The following is a 22480-nucleotide window of genomic DNA, read 5'->3' on the forward strand; positions in this document are numbered from 1 at the left end:
GTCTATCGTCATCTGTGATCTTGGCTCAGGCCCGAAAAGACACGCTATTTTGAAATTTTCGGTTCAAAGGATTATTTTGGCCCATTTAAAATTGGGCTGCCCCCTGTGAGAATCGAACTCACGACCCCTGGTTTACAAGACCAGTGCTCTGCCCCTGAGCTAAGGAGGCTGTTGCAGCACACGCTTCTTTGCCACAGTGTTCAAGAGAAATACAATTCAGAGCTTATAAAATGCGTACAAAGAGTTACTCTGGCACAACAATTCGCGACCACTGAGGTCCACAGCGAAGACTGACTGGGTGCTGCCGTCTTTCGTCTATCGTCATCTGTGATCTTGGCTCAGGCCCGAAAAGACACGCTATTTTGAAATTTTCGGTTCAAAGGATTATATTGGCCCATTTAAAATTGTGCTGCCCCCTGTGAGAATCGAACTCACGACCGCTGGTTTACAAGACCAGTGCTCTGCCCCTGAGCTAAGGAGGCTGTTGCAGCACATGTTTCTTTGCCACAGTGTTCAAGAGAAATACAATTCAGAGCTTATAAAATGCGTACAAAGAGTTACTCTGGCACAACAATTCGCGACCACTGAGGTCCACAGCGAAGACTGACTGGGTGCTGCCGTCTTTCGTCTATCGTCATCTGTGATCTTGGCTCAGGCCCGAAAAGACACGCTATTTTGAAATTTTCGGTTCAAAGGATTATATTGGCCCATTTAAAATTGTGCTGCCCCCTGTGAGAATCGAACTCACGACCCCTGGTTTACAAGACCAGTGCTCTGCCCCTGAGCTAAGGAGGCTGTTGCAGCACACGCTTCTTTGCCACAGTGTTCAAGAGAAATACAATTCAGAGCTTATAAAATGCGTACAAAGAGTTACTCTGGCACAACAATTCGCGACCACTGAGGTCCACAGCGAAGACTGACTGGGTGCTGCCGTCTTTCGTCTATCGTCATCTGTGATCTTGGCTCAGGCCCGAAAAGACACGCTATTTTGAAATTTTCGGTTCAAAGGATTATATTGGCCCATTTAAAATTGTGCTGCCCCCTGTGAGAATCGAACTCACGACCCCTGGTTTACAAGACCAGTGCTCTGCCCCTGAGCTAAGGAGGCTGTTGCAGCACACGCTTCTTTGCCACAGTGTTCAAGAGAAATACAATTCAGAGCTTATAAAATGCGTACAAAGAGTTACTCTGGCACAACAATTCGCGACCACTGAGGTCCACAGCGAAGACTGACTGGGTGCTGCCGTCTTTCGTCTATCGTCATCTGTGATCTTGGCTCAGGCCCGAAAAGACACGCTATTTTGAAATTTTCGGTTCAAAGGATTATATTGGCCCATTTAAAATTGTGCTGCCCCCTGTGAGAATCGAACTCACGACCCCTGGTTTACAAGACCAGTGCTCTGCCCCTGAGCTAAGGAGGCTGTTGCAGCACACGCTTCTTTGCCACAGTGTTCAAGAGAAATACAATTCAGAGCTTATAAAATGCGTACAAAGAGTTACTCTGGCACAACAATTCGCGACCACTGAGGTCCACAGCGAAGACTGACTGGGTGCTGCCGTCTTTCGTCTATCGTCATCTGTGATCTTGGCTCAGGCCCGAAAAGACACGCTATTTTGAAATTTTCGGTTCAAAGGATTATATTGGCCCATTTAAAATTGTGCTGCCCCCTGTGAGAATCGAACTCACGACCCCTGGTTTACAAGACCAGTGCTCTGCCCCTGAGCTAAGGAGGCTGTTGCAGCACACGCTTCTTTGCCACAGTGTTCAAGAGAAATACAATTCAGAGCTTATAAAATGCGTACAAAGAGTTACTCTGGCACAACAATTCGCGACCACTGAGGTCCACAGCGAAGACTGACTGGGTGCTGCCGTCTTTCGTCTATCGTCATCTGTGATCTTGGCTCAGGCCCGAAAAGACACGCTATTTTGAAATTTTCGGTTCAAAGGATTATATTGGCCCATTTAAAATTGTGCTGCCCCCTGTGAGAATCGAACTCACGACCCCTGGTTTACAAGACCAGTGCTCTGCCCCTGAGCTAAGGAGGCTGTTGCAGCACACGCTTCTTTGCCACAGTGTTCAAGAGAAATACAATTCAGAGCTTATAAAATGCATACAAAGAGTTACTCTGGCACAACAATTCGCGACCACTGAGGTCCACAGCGAAGACTGACTGGGTGCTGCCGTCTTTCGTCTATCGTCATCTGTGATCTTGGCTCAGGCCCGAAAAGACACGCTATTTTGAAATTTTCGGTTCAAAGGATTATATTGGCCCATTTAAAATTGTGCTGCCCCCTGTGAGAATCGAACGCACGAACCCTGGTTTACAAGACCAGTGCTCTGCCCCTGAGCTAAGGAGGCTGTTGCAGCACACGCTTCTTTGCCACAGTGTTCAAGAGAAATACAATTCAGAGCTTATGAAATGCGTACAAAGAGTTACTCTGGCACAACAATTCGCGACCACTGAGGTCCACAGCGAAGACTGACTGGGTGCTGCCGTCTTTCGTCTATCGTCATCTGTGATCTTGGCTCAGGCCCGAAAAGACACGCTATTTTGAAATTTTCGGTTCAAAGGATTATATTGGCCCATTTAAAATTGTGCTGCCCCCTGTGAGAATCGAACTCACGACCCCTGGTTTACAAGACCAGTGCTCTGCCCCTGAGCTAAGGAGGCTGTTGCAGCACACGCTTCTTTGCCACAGTGTTCAAGAGAAATACAATTCAGAGCTTATAAAATGCGTACAAAGAGTTACTCTGGCACAACAATTCGCGACCACTGAGGTCCACAGCGAAGACTGACTGGGTGCTGCCGTCTTTCGTCTATCGTCATCTGTGATCTTGGCTCAGGCCTGAAAAGACACGCTATTTTGAAATTTTCGGTTCAAAGGATTATATTGGCCCATTTAAAATTGTGCTGCCCCCTGTGAGAATCGAACTCACGACCCCTGGTTTACAAGACCAGTGCTCTGCCCCTGAGCTAAGGAGGCTGTTGCAGCACACGCTTCTTTGCCACAGTGTTCAAGAGAAATACAATTCAGAGCTTATAAAATGCGTACAAAGAGTTACTCTGGCACAACAATTCGCGACCACTGAGGTCCACAGCGAAGACTGACTGGGTGCTGCCGTCTTTCGTCTATCGTCATCTGTGATCTTGGCTCAGGCCAGAAAAGACACGCTATTTTGAAATTTTCGGTTCAAAGGATTATATTGGCCCATTTAAAATTGTGCTGCCCCCTGTGAGAATCGAACTCACGACCCCTGGTTTACAAGACCAGTGCTCTGCCCCTGAGCTAAGGAGGCTGTTGCAGCACACGCTTCTTTGCCACAGTGTTCAAGAGAAATACAATTCAGAGCTTATAAAATGCTTACAAAGAGTTACTCTGGCACAACAATTCGCGACCACTGAGGTCCACAGCGAAGACTGACTGGGTGCTGCCGTCTTTCGTCTATCGTCATCTGTGATCTTGGCTCAGTCCCGAAAAGACACGCTATTTTGAAATTTTCGGTTCAAAGGATTATATTGGCCCATTTAAAATTGTGCTGCCCCCTGTGAGAATCGAACTCACGACCCCTGGTTTACAAGACCAGTGCTCTGCCCCTGAGCTAAGGAGGCTGTTGCAGCACACGCTTCTTTGCCACAGTGTTCAAGAGAAATACAATTCAGAGCTTATAAAATGCGTACAAAGAGTTACTCTGGCACAACAATTCGCGACCACTGAGGTCCACAGCGAAGACTGACTGGGTGCTGCCGTCTTTCGTCTATCGTCATCTGTGATCTTGGCTCAGGCCCGAAAAGACACGCTATTTTGAAATTTTCGGTTCAAAGGATTATATTGGCCCATTTAAAATTGTGCTGCCCCCTGTGAGAATCGAACTCACGACCCCTGGTTTACAAGACCAGTGCTCTGCCCCTGAGCTAAGGAGGCTGTTGCAGCACACGCTTCTTTGCCACAGTGTTCAAGAGAAATACAATTCAGAGCTTATAAAATGCGTACAAAGAGTTACTCTGGCACAACAATTCGCGACCACTGAGGTCCACAGCGAAGACTGACTGGGTGCTGCCGTCTTTCGTCTATTGTCATCTGTGATCTTGGCTCAGGCCCGAAAAGACACGCTATTTTGAAATTTTCGGTTCAAAGGATTATATTGGCCCATTTAAAATTGTGCTGCCCCCTGTGAGAATCGAACTCACGACCGCTGGTTTACAAGACCAGTGCTCTGCCCCTGAGCTAAGGAGGCTGTTGCAACACATGCTTCTTTGCCACAGTGTTCAAGAGAAATACAATTCAGAGCTTATAAAATGCGTACAAAGAGTTACTCTGGCACAACAATTCGCGACCACTGAGGTCCACAGCGAAGACTGACTGGGTGCTGCCGTCTTTCGTCTATCGTCATCTGTGATCTTGGCTCAGGCCCGAAAAGACACGCTATTTTGAAATTTTCGGTTCAAAGGATTATATTGGCCCATTTAAAATTGTGCTGCCCCCTGTGAGAATCGAACTCACGACCCCTGGTTTACAAGACCAGTGCTCTGCCCCTGAGCTAAGGAGGCTGTTGCAGCACACGCTTCTTTGCCACAGTGTTCAAGAGAAATACAATTCAGAGCTTATAAAATGCGTACAAAGAGTTACTCTGGCACAACAATTCGCGACCACTGAGGTCCACAGCGAAGACTGACTGGGTGCTGCCGTCTTTCGTCTATCGTCATCTGTGATCTTGGCTCAGGCCCGAAAAGACACGCTATTTTGAAATTTTCGGTTCAAAGGATTATATTGGCCCATTTAAAATTGTGCTGCCCCCTGTGAGAATCGAACTCACGACCCCTGGTTTACAAGACCAGTGCTCTGCCCCTGAGCTAAGGAGGCTGTTGCAGCACACGCTTCTTTGTCACAGTGTTCAAGAGAAATACAATTCAGAGCTTATAAAATGCGTACAAAGAGTTACTCTGGCACAACAATTCGCGACCACTGAGGTCCACAGCGAAGACTGACTGGGTGCTGCCGTCTTTCGTCTATCGTCATCTGTGATCTTGGCTCAGGCCCGAAAAGACACGCTATTTTGAAATTTTCGGTTCAAAGGATTATATTGGCCCATTTAAAATTGTGCTGCCCCCTGTGAGAATCGAACTCACGACCCCTGGTTTACAAGACCAGTGCTCTGCCCCTGAGCTAAGGAGGCTGTTGCAGCACACGCTTCTTTGCCACAGTGTTCAAGAGAAATACAATTCAGAGCTTATAAAATGCGTACAAAGAGTTACTCTGGCACAACAATTCGCGACCACTGAGGTCCACAGCGAAGACTGACTGGGTGCTGCCGTCTTTCGTCTATCGTCATCTGTGATCTTGGCTCAGGCCCGAAAAGACACGCTATTTTGAAATTTTCGGTTCAAAGGATTATATTGGCCCATTTAAAATTGTGCTGCCCCCTGTGAGAATCGAACTCACGACCCCTGGTTTACAAGACCAGTGCTCTGCCCCTGAGCTAAGGAGGCTGTTGCAGCACACGCTTCTTTGCCACAGTGTTCAAGAGAAATACAATTCAGAGCTTATAAAATGCGTACAAAGAGTTACTCTGGCACAACAATTCGCGACCACTGAGGTCCACAGCGAAGACTGACTGGGTGCTGCCGTCTTTCGTCTATCGTCATCTGTGATCTTGGCTCAGGCCCGAAAAGACACGCTATTTTGAAATTTTCGGTTCAAAGGATTATATTGGCCCATTTAAATTTGTGCTGCCCCCTGTGAGAATCGAACTCACGACCCCTGGTTTACAAGACCAGTGCTCTGCCCCTGAGCTAAGGAGGCTGTTGCAGCACACGCTTCTTTGCCACAGTGTTAAAGAGAAATACAATTCAGAGCTTATAAAATGCGTACAAAGAGTTACTCTGGCACAACAATTCGCGACCACTGAGGTCCACAGCGAAGACTGACTGGGTGCTGCCGTCTTTCGTCTATCGTCATCTGTGATCTTGGCTCAGGCCCGAAAAGACACGCTATTTTGAAATTTTCGGTTCAAAGGATTATATTGGCCCATTTAAAATTGTGCTGCCCCCTGTGAGAATCGAACTCACGACCCCTGGTTTACAAGACCATTGCTCTGCCCCTGAGCTAAGGAGGCTGTTGCAGCACACGCTTCTTTGCCACAGTGTTCAAGAAAAATACAATTCAGAGCTTATAAAATGCGTACAAAGAGTTACTCTGGCACAACAATTCGCGACCACTGAGGTCCACAGCGAAGACTGACTGGGTGCTGCCGTCTTTCGTCTATCGTCATCTGTGATCTTGGCTCAGGCCCGAAAAGACACGCTATTTTGAAATTTTCGGTTCAAAGGATTATATTGGCCCATTTAAAATTGTGCTGCCCCCTGTGAGAATCGAACTCACGACCCCTGGTTTACAAGACCAGTGCTGTGCCCCTGAGCTAAGGAGGCTGTTGCAGCACACGCTTCTTTGCCACAGTGTTCAAGAGAAATACAATTCAGAGCTTATAAAATGCGTACAAAGAGTTACTCTGGCACAACAATTCGCGACCACTGAGGTCCACAGCGAAGACTGACTGGGTGCTGCCGTCTTTCGTCTATCGTCATCTGTGATCTTGGCTCAGGCCCGAAAAGACACGCTATTTTGAAATTTTCGGTTCAAAGGATTATATTGGCCCATTTAAAATTGTGCTGCCCCCTGTGAGAATCGAACTCACGACCCCTGGTTTACAAGACCAGTGCTCTGCCCCTGAGCTAAGGAGGCTGTTGCAGCACACGCTTCTTTGCCACAGTGTTCAAGAGAAATACAATTCAGAGCTTATAAAATGCGTACAAAGAGTTACTCTGGCACAACAATTCGCGACCACTGAGGTCCACAGCGAAGACTGACTGGGTGCTGCCGTCTTTCGTCTATCGTCATCTGTGATCTTGGCTCAGGCCCGAAAAGACACGCTATTTTGAAATTTTCGGTTCAAAGGATTATATTGGCCCATTTAAAATTGTGCTGCCCCCTGTGAGAATCGAACTCACGACCCCTGGTTTACAAGACCAGTGCTCTGCCCCTGAGCTAAGGAGGCTGTTGCAGCACACGCTTCTTTGCCACAGTGTTCAAGAGAAATACAATTCAGAGCTTATAAAATGCGTACAAAGAGTTACTCTGGCACAACAATTCGCGACCACTGAGGTCCACAGCGAAGACTGACTGGGTGCTGCCGTCTTTCGTCTATCGTCATCTGTGATCTTGGCTCAGGCCCGAAAAGACACGCTATTTTGAAATTTTCGGTTCAAAGGATTATATTGGCCCATTTAAAATTGTGCTGCCCCCTGTGAGAATCGAACTCACGACCCCTGGTTTACAAGACCAGTGCTCTGCCCCTGAGCTAAGGAGGCTGTTGCAGCACACGCTTCTTTGCCACAGTGTTCAAGAGAAATACAATTCAGAGCTTATAAAATGCATACAAAGAGTTACTCTGGCACAACAATTCGCGACCACTGAGGTCCACAGCGAAGACTGACTGGGTGCTGCCGTCTTTCGTCTATCGTCATCTGTGATCTTGGCTCAGGCCCGAAAAGACACGCTATTTTGAAATTTTCGGTTCAAAGGATTATATTGGCCCATTTAAAATTGTGCTGCCCCCTGTGAGAATCGAACTCACGACCCCTGGTTTACAAGACCAGTGCTCTGCCCCTGAGCTAAGGAGGCTGTTGCAGCACACGCTTCTTTGCCACAGTGTTCAAGAGAAATACAATTCAGAGCTTATAAAATGCGTACAAAGAGTTACTCTGGCACAACAATTCGCGACCACTGAGGTCCACAGCGAAGACTGACTGGGTGCTGCCGTCTTTCGTCTATCGTCATCTGTGATCTTGGCTCAGGCCCGAAAAGACACGCTATTTTGAAATTTTCGGTTCAAAGGATTATATTGGCCCATTTAAAATTGTGCTGCCCCCTGTGAGAATCGAACTCACGACCCCTGGTTTACAAGACCAGTGCTCTGCCCCTGAGCTAAGGAGGCTGTTGCAGCACACGCTTCTTTGCCACAGTGTTCAAGAGAAATACAATTCAGAGCTTATAAAATGCGTACAAAGAGTTACTCTGGCACAACAATTCGCGACCACTGAGGTCCACAGCGAAGACTGACTGGGTGCTGCCGTCTTTCGTCTATCGTCATCTGTGATCTTGGCTCAGGCCCGAAAAGACACGCTATTTTGAAATTTTCGGTTCAAAGGATTATATTGGCCCATTTAAAATTGTGCTGCCCCCTGTGAGAATCGAACTCACGACCCCTGGTTTACAAAACCAGTGCTCTGCCCCTGAGCTAAGGAGGCTGTTGCAGCACACGCTTCTTTGCCACAGTGTTCAAGAGAAATACAATTCAGAGCTTATAAAATGCGTACAAAGGGTTACTCTGGCACAACAATTCGCGACCACTGAGGTCCACAGCGAAGACTGACTGGGTGCTGCCGTCTTTCGTCTATCGTCATCTGTGATCTTGGCTCAGGCCCGAAAAGACACGCTATTTTGAAATTTTCGGTTCAAAGGATTATATTGGCCCATTTAAAATTGTGCTGCCCCCTGTGAGAATCGAACTCACGACCCCTGGTTTACAAGACCAGTGCTCTGCCCCTGAGCTAAGGAGGCTGTTGCAGCACACGCTTCTTTGCCACAGTGTTCAAGAGAAATACAATTCAGAGCTTATAAAATGCGTACAAAGAGTTACTCTGGCACAACAATTCGCGACCACTGAGGTCCACAGCGAAGACTGACTGGGTGCTGCCGTCTTTCGTCTATCGTCATCTGTGATCTTGGCTCAGGCCCGAAAAGACACGCTATTTTGAAATTTTCGGTTCAAAGGATTATATTGGCCCATTTAAAATTGTGCTGCGCCCTGTGAGAATCGAACTCACGACCCCTGGTTTACAAGACCAGTGCTCTGCCCCTGAGCTAAGGAGGCTGTTGCAGCACAGGCTTCTTTGCCACAGTGTTCAAGAGAAATACAATTCAGAGCTTATAAAATGCATACAAAGAGTTACTCTGGCACAACAATTCGCGACCACTGAGGTCCACAGCGAAGACTGACTGGGTGCTGCCGTCTTTCGTCTATCGTCATCTGTGATCTTGGCTCAGGCCCGAAAAGACACGCTATTTTGAAATTTTCGGTTCAAAGGATTATATTGGCCCATTTAAAATTGTGCTGCCCCCTGTGAGAATCGAACTCACGACCCCTGGTTTACAAGACCAGTGCTCTGCCCCTGAGCTAAGGAGGCTGTTGCAGCACACGCTTCTTTGCCACAGTGTTCAAGAGAAATACAATTCAGAGCTTATAAAATGCGTACAAAGAGTTACTCTGGCACAACAATTCGCGACCACTGAGGTCCACAGCGAAGACTGACTGGGTGCTGCCGTCTTTCGTCTATCGTCATCTGTGATCTTGGCTCAGGCCCGAAAAGACACGCTATTTTGAAATTTTCGGTTCAAAGGATTATATTGGCCCATTTAAAATTGTGCTGCCCCCTGTGAGAATCGAACTCACGACCCCTGGTTTACAAGACCAGTGCTCTGCCCCTGAGCTAAGGAGGCTGTTGCAGCACACGCTTCTTTGCCACAGTGTTCAAGAGAAATACAATTCAGAGCTTATAAAATGCGTACAAAGGGTTACTCTGGCACAACAATTCGCGACCACTGAGGTCCACAGCGAAGACTGACTGGGTGCTGCCGTCTTTCGTCTATCGTCATCTGTGATCTTGGCTCAGGCCCGAAAAGACACGCTATTTTGAAATTTTCGGTTCAAAGGATTATATTGGCCCATTTAAAATTGTGCTGCCCCCTGTGAGAATCGAACTCACGACCCCTGGTTTACAAGACCAGTGCTCTGCTCCTGAGCTAAGGAGGCTGTTGGAGCACACGCTTCTTTGCCACAGTGTTCAAGAGAAATACAATTCAGAGCTTATAAAATGCGTACAAAGAGTTACTCTGGCACAACAATTCGCGACCACTGAGGTCCACAGCGAAGACTGACTGGGTGCTGCCGTCTTTCGTCTATCGTCATCTGTGATCTTGGCTCAGGCCCGAAAAGACACGCTATTTTGAAATTTTCGGTTCAAAGGATTATATTGGCCCATTTAAAATTGTGCTGCCCCCTGTGAGAATCGAACTCACGACCCCTGGTTTACAAGACCAGTGCTCTGCCCCTGAGCTAAGGAGGCTGTTGCAGCACACGCTTCTTGCCACAGTGTTCAAGAGAAATACAATTCAGAGCTTATAAAATGCGTACAAAGAGTTACTCTGGCACAACAATTCGCGACCACTGAGGTCCACAGCGAAGACTGACTGGGTGCTGCCGTCTTTCGTCTATCGTCATCTGTGATCTTGGCTCAGGCCCGAAAAGACACGCTATTTTGAAATTTTCGGTTCAAAGGATTATATTGGCCCATTTAAAATTGTGCTGCCCCCTGTGAGAATCGAACTCACGACCCCTGGTTTACAAGACCAGTGCTCTGCCCCTGAGCTAAGGAGGCTGTTGCAGCACACGCTTCTTTGCCACAGTGTTCAAGAGAAATACAATACAGAGCTTATAAAATGCGTACTAAGAGTTACTCTGGCACAACAATTCGCGACCACTGAGGTCCACAGCGAAGACTGACTGGGTGCTGCCGTCTTTCGTCTATCGTCATCTGTGATCTTGGCTCAGGCCCGAAAAGACACGCTATTTTGAAATTTTCGGTTCAAAGGATTATATTGGCCCATTTAAAATTGTGCTGCCCCCTGTGAGAATCGAACTCACGACCCCTGGTTTACAAGACCAGTGCTCTGCCCCTGAGCTAAGGAGGCTGTTGCAGCACACGCTTCTTTGCCACAGTGTTCAAGAGAAATACAATTCAGAGCTTATAAAATGCGTACAAAGAGTTACTCTGGCACAACAATTCGCGACCACTGAGGTCCACAGCGAAGACTGACTGGGTGCTGCCGTCTTTCGTCTATCGTCATCTGTGATCTTGGCTCAGGCCCGAAAAGACACGCTATTTTGAAATTTTCGGTTCAAAGGATTATATTGGCCCATTTAAAATTGTGCTGCCCCCTGTGAGAATCGAACTCACGACCCCTGGTTTACAAGACCAGTGCTCTGCCCCTGAGCTAAGGAGGCTGTTGCAGCACACGCTTCTTTGCCACAGTGTTCAAGAGAAATACAATTCAGAGCTTATAAAATGCGTACAAAGAGTTACTCTGGCACAACAATTCGCGACCACTGAGGTCCACAGCGAAGACTGACTGGGTGCTGCCGTCTTTCGTCTATCGTCATCTGTGATCTTGGCTCAGGCCCGAAAAGACACGCTATTTTGAAATTTTCGGTTCAAAGGATTATATTGGCCCATTTAAAATTGTGCTGCCTCCTGTGAGAATCGAACTCACGACCCCTGGTTTACAAGACCAGTGCTGTGCCCCTGAGCTAAGGAGGCTGTTGCAGCACACGCTTCTTTGCCACAGTGTTCAAGAGAAATACAATTCAGAGCTTATAAAATGCGTACAAAGAGTTACTCTGGCACAACAATTCGCGACCACTGAGGTCCACAGCGAAGACTGACTGGGTGCTGCCGTCTTTCGTCTATCGTCATCTGTGATCTTGGCTCAGGCCCGAAAAGACACGCTATTTTGAAATTTTCGGTTCAAGGGATTATATTGGCCCATTTAAAATTGTGCTGCCCCCTGTGAGAATCGAACTCACGACCCCTGGTTTACAAGACCAGTGCTCTGCCCCTGAGCTAAGGAGGCTGTTGCAGCACACGCTTCTTTGCCACAGTGTTCAAGAGAAATACAATTCAGAGCTTATAAAATGCGTACAAAGAGTTACTCTGGCACAACAATTCGCGACCACTGAGGTCCACAGCGAAGACTGACTGGGTGCTGCCGTCTTTCGTCTATCGTCATCTGTGATCTTGGCTCAGGCCCGAAAAGACACGCTATTTTGAAATTTTCGGTTCAAAGGATTATATTGGCCCATTTAAAATTGTGCTGCCCCCTGTGAGAATCGAACTCACGACCCCTGGTTTACAAGACCAGTGCTCTGCCCCTGAGCTAAGGAGGCTGTTGCAGCACATGCTTCTTTGCCACAGTGTTCAAGAGAAATACAATTCAGAGCTTATAAAATGCGTACAAAGAGTTACTCTGGCACAACAATTCGCGACCACTGAGGTCCACAGCGAAGACTGACTGGGTGCTGCCGTCTTTCGTCTATCGTCATCTGTGATCTTGGCTCAGGCCCGAAAAGACACGCTATTTTGAAATTTTCGGTTCAAAGGATTATATTGGCCCATTTAAAATTGTGCTGCCCCCTGTGAGAATCGAACTCACGACCCCTGGTTTACAAGACCAGTGCTCTGCCCCTGAGCTAAGGAGGCTGTTGCAGCACACGCTTCTTTGCCACAGTGTTCAAGAGAAATACAATTCAGAGCTTATAAAATGCGTACAAAGAGTTACTCTGGCACAACAATTCGCGACCACTGAGGTCCACAGCGAAGACTGACTGGGTGCTGCCGTCTTTCGTCTATCGTCATCTGTGATCTTGGCTCAGGCCCGAAAAGACACGCTATTTTGAAATTTTCGGTTCAAAGGATTATATTGGCCCATTTAAAATTGTGCTGCCCCCTGTGAGAATCGAACTCACGACCCCTGGTTTACAAGACCAGTGCCCTGCCCCTGAGCTAAGGAGGCTGTTGCAGCACACGCTTCTTTGCCACAGTGTTCAAGAGAAATACAATTCAGAGCTTATAAAATGCGTACAAAGAGTTACTCTGGCACAACAATTCGCGACCACTGAGGTCCACAGCGAAGACTGACTGGGTGCTGCCGTCTTTCGTCTATCGTCATCTGTGATCTTGGCTCAGGCCCGAAAAGACACGCTATTTTGAAATTTTCGGTTCAAAGGATTATATTGGCCCATTTAAAATTGTGCTGCCCCCTGTGAGAATCGAACTCACGACCCCTGGTTTACAAGACCAGTGCTCTGCCCCTGAGCTAAGGAGGCTGTTGCAGCACATGCTTCTTTGCCACAGTGTTCAAGAGAAATACAATTCAGAGCTAATAAAATGCGTACAAAGAGTTACTCTGGCACAACAATTCGCGACCACTGAGGTCCACAGCGAAGACTGACTGGGTGCTGCCGTCTTTCGTCTATCGTCATCTGTGATCTTGGCTCAGGCCCGAAAAGACACGCTATTTTGAAATTTTCGGTTCAAAGGATTATATTGGCCCATTTAAAATTGTGCTGCCCCCTGTGAGAATCGAACTCACGACCCCTGGTTTACAAGACCAGTGCTCTGCCCCTGAGCTAAGGAGGCTGTTGCAGCACACGCTTCTTTGCCACAGTGTTCAAGAGAAATACAATTCAGAGCTTATAAAATGCGTACAAAGAGTTACTCTGGCACAACAATTCGCGACCACTGAGGTCCACAGCGAAGACTGACTGGGTGCTGCCGTCTTTCGTCTATCGTCATCTGTGATCTTGGCTCAGGCCCGAAAAGACACGCTATTTTGAAATTTTCGGTTCAAAGGATTATATTGGCCATTTAAAATTGTGCTGCCCCCTGTGAGAATCGAACTCACGACCCCTGGTTTACAAGACCAGTGCTCTGCCCCTGAGCTAAGGAGGCTGTTGCAGCACACGCTTCTTTGCCACAGTGTTCAAGAGAAATACAATTCAGAGCTTATAAAATGCGTACAAAGAGTTACTCTGGCACAACAATTCGCGACCACTGAGGTCCACAGCGAAGACTGACTGGGTGCTGCCGTCTTTCGTCTATCGTCATCTGTGATCTTGGCTCAGGCCCGAAAAGACACGCTATTTTGAAATTTTCGGTTCAAAGGATTATATTGGCCCATTTAAAATTGTGCTGCCCCCTGTGAGAATCGAACTCACGACCCCTGGTTTACAAGACCAGTGCTCTGCCCCTGAGCTAAGGAGGCTGTTGCAGCACACGCTTCTTTGCCACAGTGTTCAAGAGAAATACAATTCAGAGCTTATAAAATGCGTACAAAGAGTTACTCTGGCACAACAATTCGCGACCACTGAGGTCCACAGCGAAGACTGACTGGGTGCTGCCGTCTTTCGTCTATCGTCATCTGTGATCTTGGCTCAGGCCCGAAAAGACACGCTATTTTGAAATTTTCGGTTCAAAGGATTATATTGGCCCATTTAAAATTGTGCTGCCCCCTGTGAGAATCGAACTCACGACCCCTGGTTTACAAGACCAGTGCTCTGCCCCTGAGCTAAGGAGGCTGTTGCAGCACACGCTTCTTTGCCACAGTGTTCAAGAGAAATACAATTCAGAGCTTATAAAATGCGTACAAAGAGTTACTCTGGCACAACAATTCGCGACCACTGAGGTCCACAGCGAAGACTGACTGGGTGCTGCCGTCTTTCGTCTATCGTCATCTGTGATCTTGGCTCAGGCCCGAAAAGACACGCTATTTTGAAATTTTCGGTTCAAAGGATTATATTGGCCCATTTAAAATTGTGCTGCCCCCTGTGAGAATCGAACTCACGACCCCTGGTTTACAAGACCAGTGCCCTGCCCCTGAGCTAAGGAGGCTGTTGCAGCACACGCTTCTTTGCCACAGTGTTCAAGAGAAATACAATTCAGAGCTTATAAAATGCGTACAAAGAGTTACTCTGGCACAACAATTCGCGACCACTGAGGTCCACAGCGAAGACTGACTGGGTGCTGCCGTCTTTCGTCTATCGTCATCTGTGATCTTGGCTCAGGCCCGAAAAGACACGCTATTTTGAAATTTTCGGTTCAAAGGATTATATTGGCCCATTTAAAATTGTGCTGCCCCCTGTGAGAATCGAACTCACGACCCCTGGTTTACAAGACCAGTGCTCTGCCCCTGAGCTAAGGAGGCTGTTGCAGCACATGCTTCTTTGCCACAGTGTTCAAGAGAAATACAATTCAGAGCTTATAAAATGCGTACAAAGAGTTACTCTGGCACAACAATTCGCGACCACTGAGGTCCACAGCGAAGACTGACTGGGTGCTGCCGTCTTTCGTCTATCGTCATCTGTGATCTTGGCTCAGGCCCGAAAAGACACGCTATTTTGAAATTTTCGGTTCAAAGGATTATATTGGCCCATTTAAAATTGTGCTGCCCCCTGTGAGAATCGAACTCACGACCCCTGGTTTACAAGACCAGTGCTCTGCCCCTGAGCTAAGGAGGCTGTTGCAGCACACGCTTCTTTGCCACAGTGTTCAAGAGAAATACAATTCAGAGCTTATAAAATGCGTACAAAGAGTTACTCTGGCACAACAATTCGCGACCACTGAGGTCCACAGCGAAGACTGACTGGGTGCTGCCGTCTTTCGTCTATCGTCATCTGTGATCTTGGCTCAGGCCCGAAAAGACACGCTATTTTGAAATTTTCGGTTCAAAGGATTATATTGGCCCATTTAAAATTGTGCTGCCCCCTGTGAGAATCGAACTCACGACCCCTGGTTTACAAGACCAGTGCTCTGCCCCTGAGCTAAGGAGGCTGTTGCAGCACACGCTTCTTTGCCACAGTGTTCAAGAGAAATACAATTCAGAGCTTATAAAATGCGTACAAAGAGTTACTCTGGCACAACAATTCGCGACCACTGAGGTCCACAGCGAAGACTGACTGGGTGCTGCCGTCTTTCGTCTATCGTCATCTGTGATCTTGGCTCAGGCCCGAAAAGACACGCTATTTTGAAATTTTCGGTTCAAAGGATTATATTGGCCCATTTAAAATTGTGCTGCCCCCTGTGAGAATCGAACTCACGACCCCTGGTTTACAAGACCAGTGCCCTGCCCCTGAGCTAAGGAGGCTGTTGCAGCACACGCTTCTTTGCCACAGTGTTCAAGAGAAATACAATTCAGAGCTTATAAAATGCGTACAAAGAGTTACTCTGGCACAACAATTCGCGACCACTGAGGTCCACAGCGAAGACTGACTGGGTGCTGCCGTCTTTCGTCTATCGTCATCTGTGATCTTGGCTCAGGCCCGAAAAGACACGCTATTTTGAAATTTTCGGTTCAAAGGATTATATTGGCCCATTTAAAATTGTGCTGCCCCCTGTGAGAATCGAACTCACGACCCCTGGTTTACAAGACCAGTGCTCTGCCCCTGAGCTAAGGAGGCTGTTGCAGCACATGCTTCTTTGCCACAGTGTTCAAGAGAAATACAATTCAGAGCTTATAAAATGCGTACAAAGAGTTACTCTGGCACAACAATTCGCGACCACTGAGGTCCACAGCGAAGACTGACTGGGTGCTGCCGTCTTTCGTCTATCGTCATCTGTGATCTTGGCTCAGGCCCGAAAAGACACGCTATTTTGAAATTTTCGGTTCAAAGGATTATATTGGCCCATTTAAAATTGTGCTGCCCCCTGTGAGAATCGAACTCACGACCCCTGGTTTACAAGACCAGTGCTCTGCCCCTGAGCTAAGGAGGCTGTTGCAGCACACGCTTCTTTGCCACAGTGTTCAAGAGAAATACAATTCAGAGCTTATAAAATGCGTACAAAGAGTTACTCTGGCACAACAATTCGCGACCACTGAGGTCCACAGCGAAGACTGACTGGGTGCTGCCGTCTTTCGTCTATCGTCATCTGTGATCTTGGCTCAGGCCCGAAAAGACACGCTATTTTGAAATTTTCGGTTCAAAGGATTATATTGGCCCATTTAAAATTGTGCTGCCCCCTGTGAGAATCGAACTCACGACCCCTGGTTTACAAGACCAGTGCTCTGCCCCTGAGCTAAGGAGGCTGTTGCAGCACACGCTTCTTTGCCACAGTGTTCAAGAGAAATACAATTCAGAGCTTATAAAATGCGTACAAAGAGTTACTCTGGCACAACAATTCGCGACCACTGAGGTCCACAGCGAAGACTGACTGGGTGCTGCCGTCTTTCGTCTATCGTCATCTGTGATCTTGGCTCAGGCCCGAAAAGACACGCTATTTTGAAATTTTCGGTTCAAAGGATTATATTGGCCCATTTAAAATTGTGCTGCCCCCTGTGAGAATCGAACTCACGACCCCTGGTTTACAAGACCAGTGCTCTGCCCCTGAGCTAAGGAGGCTGTTGCAGCACACGCTTCTTTGCCACAGTGTTCAAGAGAAATACAATTCAGAGCTTATAAAATGCGTACAAAGAGTTACTCTGGCACAACAATTCGCGACCACTGAGGTCCACAGCGAAGACTGACTGGGTGCTGCCGTCTTTCGTCTATCGTCATCTGTGATCTTGGCTCAGGCCCGAAAAGACACGCTATTTTGAAATTTTCGGTTCAAAGGATTATATTGGCCCATTTAAAATTGTGCTGCCCCCTGTGAGAATCGAACTCACGACCCCTGGTTTACAAGACCAGTGCTCTGCCCCTGAGCTAAGGAGGCTGTTGCAGCACACGCTTCTTTGCCACAGTGTTCAAGAGAAATACAATTCAGAGCTTATAAAATGCGTACAAAGAGTTACTCTGGCACAACAATTCGCGACCACTGAGGTCCACAGCGAAGACTGACTGGGTGCTGCCGTCTTTCGTCTATCGTCATCTGTGATCTTGGCTCAGGCCCGAAAAGACACGCTATTTTGAAATTTTCGGTTCAAAGGATTATATTGGCCCATTTAAAATTGTGCTGCCCCCTGTGAGAATCGAACTCACGACCCCTGGTTTACAAGACCAGTGCTCTGCCCATGAGCTAAGGAGGCTGTTGCAGCACACGCTTCTTTGCCACAGTGTTCAAGAGAAATACAATTCAGAGCTTATAAAATGCGTACAAAGAGTTACTCTGGCACAACAATTCGCGACCACTGAGGTCCACAGCGAAGACTGACTGGGTGCTGCCGTCTTTCGTCTATCGTCATCTGTGATCTTGGCTCAGGCCCGAAAAGACACGCTATTTTGAAATTTTCGGTTCAAAGGATTATATTGGCCCATTTAAAATTGTGCTGCCCCCTGTGAGAATCGAACTCACGACCCCTGGTTTACAAGACCAGTGCTCTGCCCCTGAGCTAAGGAGGCTGTTGCAGCACACGCTTCTTTGCCACAGTGTTCAAGAGAAATACAATTCAGAGCTTATAAAATGCGTACAAAGAGTTACTCTGGCACAACAATTCGCGACCACTGAGGTCCACAGTGAAGACTGACTGGGTGCTGCCGTCTTTCGTCTATCGTCATCTGTGATCTTGGCTCAGGCCCGAAAAGACACGCTATTTTGAAATTTTCGGTTCAAAGGATTATATTGGCCCATTTAAAATTGTGCTGCCCCCTGTGAGAATCGAACTCACGACCCCTGGTTTACAAGACCAGTGCTCTGCCCCTGAGCTAAGGAGGCTGTTGCAGCACACGCTTCTTTGCCACAGTGTTCAAGAGAAATACAATTCAGAGCTTATAAAATGCGTACAAAGAGTTACTCTGGCACAACAATTCGCGACCACTGAGGTCCACAGCGAAGACTGACTGGGTGCTGCCGTCTTTCGTCTATCGTCATCTGTGATCTTGGCTCAGGCCCGAAAAGACACGCTATTTTGAAATTTTCGGTTCAAAGGATTATATTGGCCCATTTAAAATTGTGCTGCCCCCTGTGAGAATCGAACTCACGACCCCTGGTTTACAAGACCAGTGCTCTGCCCCTTTTTTTTTTTTTTTTTTTTTATGAGTTAAGAGGATACAGCGGAACAAAATTCCGTTCCTCCCAGCGTGGGGGTTGAACCCTCGACCCTGAGATTAAGAATATCGTGCTCTACCGACTTTTTTTTTTTTTTTTTTTTTTTTTCTTTGTTGTTTTTGTTATTTTTTTTTTGTTTCTCTGCTGCTCCTCAATGATGTAGCGAATAGTCGGTTTCGCCTTACTTCGAAAGAAGGTTAAACATGCATTCATGTCTCGTGGTATAGTTTCGGGCGTTCTGTAAATATTACGTTCCCCGTCATGGCAAGGCTGACGGGTCGAGTGTCGAATCGCATATCACACAATGGTCTTGCTTAAAAAGTTGGCAAAGGTCGCCTTGTAGTTACGTTCGCGTGCGATCATGCTGTGCTGCAGGGTCAGGTATAGAACGAAATCGTCTTTGTTCTTATCGCCAGTACTAAAAATATAGTGCACTGTGTGACCTATTATCCAGTTGACAGCATTCCGCTTTGTCCTGGGAAATGGGATTGCATCAGGGTTGAGAAAGTCAGCTGGCGTTATCGCAGATGGTGAGGTCCTCTTGATGCTCGACAGTTTCTGTCGGGCGTAACCCCATATATCTTTCGTGGTACCACAGACGAAACGGTGTTCTTCGCTGTCTATGAGATTACACGTGACACACATTGGCGAGTCCTGCAAATGAATTGCATGAAGCCTGGACTGCGTCGGGATTTTTCTATTGACGGCAGCGTACCACGTCGCCTTTACTTGCGAAGGTAAGTAGGGGCTGTGGATGTTTTGCCACGTCGCGTCCCAGTTGTAGTTTGGAAATTTTTGTTCGATAACATTCCGTGATTTAGTTGCCACAAAGGAGTTGTAGATTGCCTTAACTGTCGTCAAATTCTTTTCAGAGACTGTTGTATGGACATAACTATACTCTAAGAGAAAACTCTTGAAGTGGTAGAGCGCAGTCGGTATATGGTGCACATCAATTGGCGGTTGAAGATCAGTCGGTGCGATTTCATTCAGGACAAGAGCGGTCAGACTGGTCGGTGACTGTTTCCATAGCTTGTAAGTTTTGCAGAAATAAAGAGCTTTCGCTTTCTTGTGTACATCGATGAGACTGAGTCCGCCATCTCGCGTTGGGAGTGTCAAGGTGTCATATCGAACTTTAAAGATCTGGCCACGACATACAAAGTGTCCAAGCGCGGACAGCATGCATTTGGCTATATCGGTGGGGATGGGCAAAACTTGAGCCACATAATTGATTTTGGCAGTGATATAAATATTGGCCAATTCAACCTTTTGAAGCTCGTCCAATTTCCTGACGCTATGTAACTTCGCACAAGCACGAATTTTGTTGAGCAATTGCTTATAATTGGCGGCAATGGTGTGGCGGATGGTGTTCCGAAAATCGACACCGAGACACGTCATCCTAGTGATCTCTTTAAGCTGGCCATGACCGATCGCGCCTATTCCTTGCCCAACGTTCATGATCCCTGATTTCGTCCAATGCAGTTTCGCACCAGATGCCTTTTCATATTGTGAGATGATCTGGAGACCCCTCTCGACCTCATTGACATTCATAGCTAGGAAGGTAACATCATCAGCGTAAGCTCGGCACACTATCTTCTGCCCGTGTATGTGGAGTCCTTGTAAACGTTCCGTCAAGGTGACTAGCAGCGGTTCGATCGCAATGGCAAACAGCGCCATCGACATAGGGCAGCCCTGCCTAACAGAACTGTTTATCGGGACGGCGCGACTTGGCTGACCGTTAACGACAAGTTTGGATGTACTATTCCGTAACAATTTCTGTATGATGCTGATGAACTGCGGAGGAAAACCCAGAGTCTGCATTATCTGGAAAAGGTAAGGATGGTTCACTCTGTCGAAAGCCTGTGCGAAATCTAAAGTTACGATAGCACATCGGATTTTGCAAGCGTCCGCAACAGAAATCACATCTCGATAGTCTGATAATGTCTGATATATAGCTCTGTCCTTTCCAACACTCGTTTGATGTGATCCAATGACGGTATGCATCACAGTTTTCATTCTCGTTGCGAGAATGCGAGCAAAAATTTTGTAGTCGCTGTTGAGCAACGTAATGGGTCGCAAAGTTGCGACGGTGTTATTGCTCGTCCGTTTCGGGAGTAAGACCACAAGTCCTTCACTGAATGGCGGAGGAATGGGCATGTCCGGTTTGAGAAGTTCGTTGCAGAGCACCGTCAGCTTTGTCTTCAGTTGTGGCCAGAAGACTTGATAAAGTTCCACCGGGAGACCGTCACATCCGGGAGATTTGTTTTTTGGACTGTGGAACACCACATCTTCCAGTTCATCTTCCGTTACATCGGTGACGAGTTCGGCTACATCCGCAGGGCTAAGCCTGTGCGTTAAGCTGCTCCGGAACTCTGCAAGGGCTTCGTCGTCGGTAGGTTTATTGGACATCAAGTCAGTGTAATAAGTTTGAACGGCGTCTCTGATATCGTGTTGCCGAGTTAGAATCGTGCCGTCTTCGGATTGTAGTTCAGTTAAGATCTTTGTCCGTGCTCGTTTAGTTTCACGTATCAGGTGATAAATGGATGGCTGTTCGCCTTTTGCCATAGTCGAAACCCGACCTCTAATTTTGTAACCTTCCATCTGTTTTCGTTTCAAAAGTAATATTTTTGCTTGCAGTCTTTTAATGCGGGGGTAGTTGTCAATCACAGTGGCATCAAGAGTATATAAGTCTCGAAGACATTGATAATAAAACTCCATCGTTCTCTTAAACCACCAGTTCTTATTCCGGGAATATTGTATCATGGATTTACGAATTTTCGGTTTAGCGCATTCGAGCCACCATTGCAATGCCGAGCCGTACGTATTGAATTTGGCTTCACTTTCATTCCACGCTCGAGTGAAGGCTTCTCTGCATTCAGGATCGTCTAAATGTGCAACATTTAGTTTCCATAGTCCTTTGCCTCGGTAGGTTTCCTGTTTCCCCAAATTCAGCGTGCAAATATAAGCCGCATGGTCGGAGAAACTGGTTGGCCAGACCTCAGTTTGTAAAATTCGCTGTCTGAGAGTGTCCGATACGTAAATGCGGTCCAATCTACTCGCTGAATGATTCGTGACGTGAGTAAAACCGGGTGTTGTACCAAACTTGTGCTCCCACGTATCGACTAAACGTAAATCCTTGACGATCTGTTCTAATTCAATCGATTTATTGAAATGCGGCGTCTGATCTTTGGCGTTAAGTACACAGTTAAAATCTCCCGCCAATATTAGGTGGTCATATTGTGTTGCAAAAAGCGGAAGTATTTCTTCCTTGAAAAAGTCCGCTCGGCGTCGCCTATTAGTTGAGCCGGATGGTGCATACAGATTTAGGAGTCTAACATTATTGATAGTCACGCCAATTCCCCTACAACTTATGAGTCGTTCTACATTCTGGACGATAATTCCTTCTTTCGTGAGAATAGCGGTGCCTAAATCGGAACCGTGTCCCGGATTGGCCGTCACATTATAACCGGGAATGTGGTCCAAAGCAATGTCGGCGACCTCCTGAAGCAAGAGGATATCAATGTCGGCGGCGTATAAGAGGTCTACGATGTTGTCGAGTTTGAGGGAACTGCGGATTTTATTTATATTTAATGTACCAATTTTATACGCCTGCTGATCAGTCATTCACGCTCTTACGAGAGTAAGAAGGAATCGGCGCCGTTTTAAAAGAAGTCAGAGTCCTCTTCTTTGTTTGCCTGCCGTGGATCCAGTAACTTATCATCATGTACCGGTTCTATTGCCGTAGAAGGCTGTTCGGGAAATCGGGAAGTGACTGGAATATCAGTTGCATCAGCGTCCATGTGTTCGACCTCTGGTTCCGCCGCCCAGT

The 22480-nt window shown here is 47.1% G+C and overlaps 59 non-coding genes across 59 annotated transcripts; all 59 read right to left on the reverse strand.

Annotated features, from left to right (window-relative positions):
- Positions 1–97: 97 nt before the first annotated feature.
- On the reverse strand, positions 98–169 carry Trnat-ugu (transfer RNA threonine (anticodon UGU)). Its single transcript has one exon. It is a non-coding gene; the product is annotated as a tRNA-Thr (tRNA).
- A 241-nt stretch (positions 170–410) lies between these two features.
- On the reverse strand, positions 411–482 carry Trnat-ugu (transfer RNA threonine (anticodon UGU)). The gene has a single exon. It is a non-coding gene; the product is annotated as a tRNA-Thr (tRNA).
- A 241-nt stretch (positions 483–723) lies between these two features.
- Positions 724–795, reverse strand: Trnat-ugu (transfer RNA threonine (anticodon UGU)). Its single transcript has one exon. It is a non-coding gene; the product is annotated as a tRNA-Thr (tRNA).
- A 241-nt stretch (positions 796–1036) lies between these two features.
- Trnat-ugu (transfer RNA threonine (anticodon UGU)) lies at positions 1037–1108 on the reverse strand. The gene has a single exon. It is a non-coding gene; the product is annotated as a tRNA-Thr (tRNA).
- A 241-nt stretch (positions 1109–1349) lies between these two features.
- On the reverse strand, positions 1350–1421 carry Trnat-ugu (transfer RNA threonine (anticodon UGU)). Its single transcript has one exon. It is a non-coding gene; the product is annotated as a tRNA-Thr (tRNA).
- Positions 1422–1662: 241 nt separating this feature from the next.
- Trnat-ugu (transfer RNA threonine (anticodon UGU)) lies at positions 1663–1734 on the reverse strand. The gene has a single exon. It is a non-coding gene; the product is annotated as a tRNA-Thr (tRNA).
- Positions 1735–1975: 241 nt separating this feature from the next.
- Trnat-ugu (transfer RNA threonine (anticodon UGU)) lies at positions 1976–2047 on the reverse strand. The gene has a single exon. It is a non-coding gene; the product is annotated as a tRNA-Thr (tRNA).
- A 241-nt stretch (positions 2048–2288) lies between these two features.
- Positions 2289–2360, reverse strand: Trnat-ugu (transfer RNA threonine (anticodon UGU)). The gene has a single exon. It is a non-coding gene; the product is annotated as a tRNA-Thr (tRNA).
- Positions 2361–2601: 241 nt separating this feature from the next.
- Positions 2602–2673, reverse strand: Trnat-ugu (transfer RNA threonine (anticodon UGU)). Its single transcript has one exon. It is a non-coding gene; the product is annotated as a tRNA-Thr (tRNA).
- A 241-nt stretch (positions 2674–2914) lies between these two features.
- Trnat-ugu (transfer RNA threonine (anticodon UGU)) lies at positions 2915–2986 on the reverse strand. Its single transcript has one exon. It is a non-coding gene; the product is annotated as a tRNA-Thr (tRNA).
- A 241-nt stretch (positions 2987–3227) lies between these two features.
- Positions 3228–3299, reverse strand: Trnat-ugu (transfer RNA threonine (anticodon UGU)). The gene has a single exon. It is a non-coding gene; the product is annotated as a tRNA-Thr (tRNA).
- A 241-nt stretch (positions 3300–3540) lies between these two features.
- Positions 3541–3612, reverse strand: Trnat-ugu (transfer RNA threonine (anticodon UGU)). Its single transcript has one exon. It is a non-coding gene; the product is annotated as a tRNA-Thr (tRNA).
- Positions 3613–3853: 241 nt separating this feature from the next.
- On the reverse strand, positions 3854–3925 carry Trnat-ugu (transfer RNA threonine (anticodon UGU)). Its single transcript has one exon. It is a non-coding gene; the product is annotated as a tRNA-Thr (tRNA).
- A 241-nt stretch (positions 3926–4166) lies between these two features.
- Trnat-ugu (transfer RNA threonine (anticodon UGU)) lies at positions 4167–4238 on the reverse strand. The gene has a single exon. It is a non-coding gene; the product is annotated as a tRNA-Thr (tRNA).
- Positions 4239–4479: 241 nt separating this feature from the next.
- Positions 4480–4551, reverse strand: Trnat-ugu (transfer RNA threonine (anticodon UGU)). Its single transcript has one exon. It is a non-coding gene; the product is annotated as a tRNA-Thr (tRNA).
- A 241-nt stretch (positions 4552–4792) lies between these two features.
- Positions 4793–4864, reverse strand: Trnat-ugu (transfer RNA threonine (anticodon UGU)). Its single transcript has one exon. It is a non-coding gene; the product is annotated as a tRNA-Thr (tRNA).
- A 241-nt stretch (positions 4865–5105) lies between these two features.
- Positions 5106–5177, reverse strand: Trnat-ugu (transfer RNA threonine (anticodon UGU)). Its single transcript has one exon. It is a non-coding gene; the product is annotated as a tRNA-Thr (tRNA).
- A 241-nt stretch (positions 5178–5418) lies between these two features.
- Trnat-ugu (transfer RNA threonine (anticodon UGU)) lies at positions 5419–5490 on the reverse strand. Its single transcript has one exon. It is a non-coding gene; the product is annotated as a tRNA-Thr (tRNA).
- A 241-nt stretch (positions 5491–5731) lies between these two features.
- On the reverse strand, positions 5732–5803 carry Trnat-ugu (transfer RNA threonine (anticodon UGU)). The gene has a single exon. It is a non-coding gene; the product is annotated as a tRNA-Thr (tRNA).
- A 241-nt stretch (positions 5804–6044) lies between these two features.
- On the reverse strand, positions 6045–6116 carry Trnat-ugu (transfer RNA threonine (anticodon UGU)). The gene has a single exon. It is a non-coding gene; the product is annotated as a tRNA-Thr (tRNA).
- Positions 6117–6357: 241 nt separating this feature from the next.
- On the reverse strand, positions 6358–6429 carry Trnat-ugu (transfer RNA threonine (anticodon UGU)). The gene has a single exon. It is a non-coding gene; the product is annotated as a tRNA-Thr (tRNA).
- A 241-nt stretch (positions 6430–6670) lies between these two features.
- On the reverse strand, positions 6671–6742 carry Trnat-ugu (transfer RNA threonine (anticodon UGU)). Its single transcript has one exon. It is a non-coding gene; the product is annotated as a tRNA-Thr (tRNA).
- Positions 6743–6983: 241 nt separating this feature from the next.
- Positions 6984–7055, reverse strand: Trnat-ugu (transfer RNA threonine (anticodon UGU)). Its single transcript has one exon. It is a non-coding gene; the product is annotated as a tRNA-Thr (tRNA).
- A 241-nt stretch (positions 7056–7296) lies between these two features.
- On the reverse strand, positions 7297–7368 carry Trnat-ugu (transfer RNA threonine (anticodon UGU)). Its single transcript has one exon. It is a non-coding gene; the product is annotated as a tRNA-Thr (tRNA).
- Positions 7369–7609: 241 nt separating this feature from the next.
- Positions 7610–7681, reverse strand: Trnat-ugu (transfer RNA threonine (anticodon UGU)). Its single transcript has one exon. It is a non-coding gene; the product is annotated as a tRNA-Thr (tRNA).
- A 241-nt stretch (positions 7682–7922) lies between these two features.
- Trnat-ugu (transfer RNA threonine (anticodon UGU)) lies at positions 7923–7994 on the reverse strand. Its single transcript has one exon. It is a non-coding gene; the product is annotated as a tRNA-Thr (tRNA).
- A 241-nt stretch (positions 7995–8235) lies between these two features.
- Positions 8236–8307, reverse strand: Trnat-ugu (transfer RNA threonine (anticodon UGU)). Its single transcript has one exon. It is a non-coding gene; the product is annotated as a tRNA-Thr (tRNA).
- A 241-nt stretch (positions 8308–8548) lies between these two features.
- Trnat-ugu (transfer RNA threonine (anticodon UGU)) lies at positions 8549–8620 on the reverse strand. Its single transcript has one exon. It is a non-coding gene; the product is annotated as a tRNA-Thr (tRNA).
- Positions 8621–8861: 241 nt separating this feature from the next.
- Trnat-ugu (transfer RNA threonine (anticodon UGU)) lies at positions 8862–8933 on the reverse strand. Its single transcript has one exon. It is a non-coding gene; the product is annotated as a tRNA-Thr (tRNA).
- A 241-nt stretch (positions 8934–9174) lies between these two features.
- Trnat-ugu (transfer RNA threonine (anticodon UGU)) lies at positions 9175–9246 on the reverse strand. The gene has a single exon. It is a non-coding gene; the product is annotated as a tRNA-Thr (tRNA).
- A 241-nt stretch (positions 9247–9487) lies between these two features.
- On the reverse strand, positions 9488–9559 carry Trnat-ugu (transfer RNA threonine (anticodon UGU)). The gene has a single exon. It is a non-coding gene; the product is annotated as a tRNA-Thr (tRNA).
- Positions 9560–9800: 241 nt separating this feature from the next.
- Positions 9801–9872, reverse strand: Trnat-ugu (transfer RNA threonine (anticodon UGU)). Its single transcript has one exon. It is a non-coding gene; the product is annotated as a tRNA-Thr (tRNA).
- Positions 9873–10113: 241 nt separating this feature from the next.
- Trnat-ugu (transfer RNA threonine (anticodon UGU)) lies at positions 10114–10185 on the reverse strand. Its single transcript has one exon. It is a non-coding gene; the product is annotated as a tRNA-Thr (tRNA).
- Positions 10186–10425: 240 nt separating this feature from the next.
- On the reverse strand, positions 10426–10497 carry Trnat-ugu (transfer RNA threonine (anticodon UGU)). The gene has a single exon. It is a non-coding gene; the product is annotated as a tRNA-Thr (tRNA).
- Positions 10498–10738: 241 nt separating this feature from the next.
- Positions 10739–10810, reverse strand: Trnat-ugu (transfer RNA threonine (anticodon UGU)). Its single transcript has one exon. It is a non-coding gene; the product is annotated as a tRNA-Thr (tRNA).
- Positions 10811–11051: 241 nt separating this feature from the next.
- Positions 11052–11123, reverse strand: Trnat-ugu (transfer RNA threonine (anticodon UGU)). Its single transcript has one exon. It is a non-coding gene; the product is annotated as a tRNA-Thr (tRNA).
- Positions 11124–11364: 241 nt separating this feature from the next.
- Positions 11365–11436, reverse strand: Trnat-ugu (transfer RNA threonine (anticodon UGU)). Its single transcript has one exon. It is a non-coding gene; the product is annotated as a tRNA-Thr (tRNA).
- Positions 11437–11677: 241 nt separating this feature from the next.
- On the reverse strand, positions 11678–11749 carry Trnat-ugu (transfer RNA threonine (anticodon UGU)). Its single transcript has one exon. It is a non-coding gene; the product is annotated as a tRNA-Thr (tRNA).
- Positions 11750–11990: 241 nt separating this feature from the next.
- Trnat-ugu (transfer RNA threonine (anticodon UGU)) lies at positions 11991–12062 on the reverse strand. The gene has a single exon. It is a non-coding gene; the product is annotated as a tRNA-Thr (tRNA).
- Positions 12063–12303: 241 nt separating this feature from the next.
- On the reverse strand, positions 12304–12375 carry Trnat-ugu (transfer RNA threonine (anticodon UGU)). Its single transcript has one exon. It is a non-coding gene; the product is annotated as a tRNA-Thr (tRNA).
- Positions 12376–12616: 241 nt separating this feature from the next.
- Trnat-ugu (transfer RNA threonine (anticodon UGU)) lies at positions 12617–12688 on the reverse strand. Its single transcript has one exon. It is a non-coding gene; the product is annotated as a tRNA-Thr (tRNA).
- Positions 12689–12929: 241 nt separating this feature from the next.
- On the reverse strand, positions 12930–13001 carry Trnat-ugu (transfer RNA threonine (anticodon UGU)). The gene has a single exon. It is a non-coding gene; the product is annotated as a tRNA-Thr (tRNA).
- A 241-nt stretch (positions 13002–13242) lies between these two features.
- On the reverse strand, positions 13243–13314 carry Trnat-ugu (transfer RNA threonine (anticodon UGU)). The gene has a single exon. It is a non-coding gene; the product is annotated as a tRNA-Thr (tRNA).
- A 240-nt stretch (positions 13315–13554) lies between these two features.
- On the reverse strand, positions 13555–13626 carry Trnat-ugu (transfer RNA threonine (anticodon UGU)). Its single transcript has one exon. It is a non-coding gene; the product is annotated as a tRNA-Thr (tRNA).
- Positions 13627–13867: 241 nt separating this feature from the next.
- Positions 13868–13939, reverse strand: Trnat-ugu (transfer RNA threonine (anticodon UGU)). Its single transcript has one exon. It is a non-coding gene; the product is annotated as a tRNA-Thr (tRNA).
- A 241-nt stretch (positions 13940–14180) lies between these two features.
- Positions 14181–14252, reverse strand: Trnat-ugu (transfer RNA threonine (anticodon UGU)). Its single transcript has one exon. It is a non-coding gene; the product is annotated as a tRNA-Thr (tRNA).
- Positions 14253–14493: 241 nt separating this feature from the next.
- On the reverse strand, positions 14494–14565 carry Trnat-ugu (transfer RNA threonine (anticodon UGU)). Its single transcript has one exon. It is a non-coding gene; the product is annotated as a tRNA-Thr (tRNA).
- Positions 14566–14806: 241 nt separating this feature from the next.
- Trnat-ugu (transfer RNA threonine (anticodon UGU)) lies at positions 14807–14878 on the reverse strand. Its single transcript has one exon. It is a non-coding gene; the product is annotated as a tRNA-Thr (tRNA).
- A 241-nt stretch (positions 14879–15119) lies between these two features.
- On the reverse strand, positions 15120–15191 carry Trnat-ugu (transfer RNA threonine (anticodon UGU)). The gene has a single exon. It is a non-coding gene; the product is annotated as a tRNA-Thr (tRNA).
- A 241-nt stretch (positions 15192–15432) lies between these two features.
- On the reverse strand, positions 15433–15504 carry Trnat-ugu (transfer RNA threonine (anticodon UGU)). Its single transcript has one exon. It is a non-coding gene; the product is annotated as a tRNA-Thr (tRNA).
- Positions 15505–15745: 241 nt separating this feature from the next.
- Trnat-ugu (transfer RNA threonine (anticodon UGU)) lies at positions 15746–15817 on the reverse strand. The gene has a single exon. It is a non-coding gene; the product is annotated as a tRNA-Thr (tRNA).
- Positions 15818–16058: 241 nt separating this feature from the next.
- Positions 16059–16130, reverse strand: Trnat-ugu (transfer RNA threonine (anticodon UGU)). Its single transcript has one exon. It is a non-coding gene; the product is annotated as a tRNA-Thr (tRNA).
- A 241-nt stretch (positions 16131–16371) lies between these two features.
- On the reverse strand, positions 16372–16443 carry Trnat-ugu (transfer RNA threonine (anticodon UGU)). Its single transcript has one exon. It is a non-coding gene; the product is annotated as a tRNA-Thr (tRNA).
- A 241-nt stretch (positions 16444–16684) lies between these two features.
- Trnat-ugu (transfer RNA threonine (anticodon UGU)) lies at positions 16685–16756 on the reverse strand. Its single transcript has one exon. It is a non-coding gene; the product is annotated as a tRNA-Thr (tRNA).
- Positions 16757–16997: 241 nt separating this feature from the next.
- Trnat-ugu (transfer RNA threonine (anticodon UGU)) lies at positions 16998–17069 on the reverse strand. The gene has a single exon. It is a non-coding gene; the product is annotated as a tRNA-Thr (tRNA).
- Positions 17070–17310: 241 nt separating this feature from the next.
- On the reverse strand, positions 17311–17382 carry Trnat-ugu (transfer RNA threonine (anticodon UGU)). The gene has a single exon. It is a non-coding gene; the product is annotated as a tRNA-Thr (tRNA).
- Positions 17383–17623: 241 nt separating this feature from the next.
- Trnat-ugu (transfer RNA threonine (anticodon UGU)) lies at positions 17624–17695 on the reverse strand. The gene has a single exon. It is a non-coding gene; the product is annotated as a tRNA-Thr (tRNA).
- Positions 17696–17936: 241 nt separating this feature from the next.
- On the reverse strand, positions 17937–18008 carry Trnat-ugu (transfer RNA threonine (anticodon UGU)). The gene has a single exon. It is a non-coding gene; the product is annotated as a tRNA-Thr (tRNA).
- A 241-nt stretch (positions 18009–18249) lies between these two features.
- Trnat-ugu (transfer RNA threonine (anticodon UGU)) lies at positions 18250–18321 on the reverse strand. Its single transcript has one exon. It is a non-coding gene; the product is annotated as a tRNA-Thr (tRNA).
- Positions 18322–22480: the final 4159 nt, after the last annotated feature.

The sequence above is a fragment of the Schistocerca gregaria genome, chromosome 1 (assembly GCF_023897955.1).
Source record: "Schistocerca gregaria isolate iqSchGreg1 chromosome 1, iqSchGreg1.2, whole genome shotgun sequence".
NCBI lineage: Eukaryota > Metazoa > Arthropoda > Insecta > Orthoptera > Acrididae > Schistocerca > Schistocerca gregaria.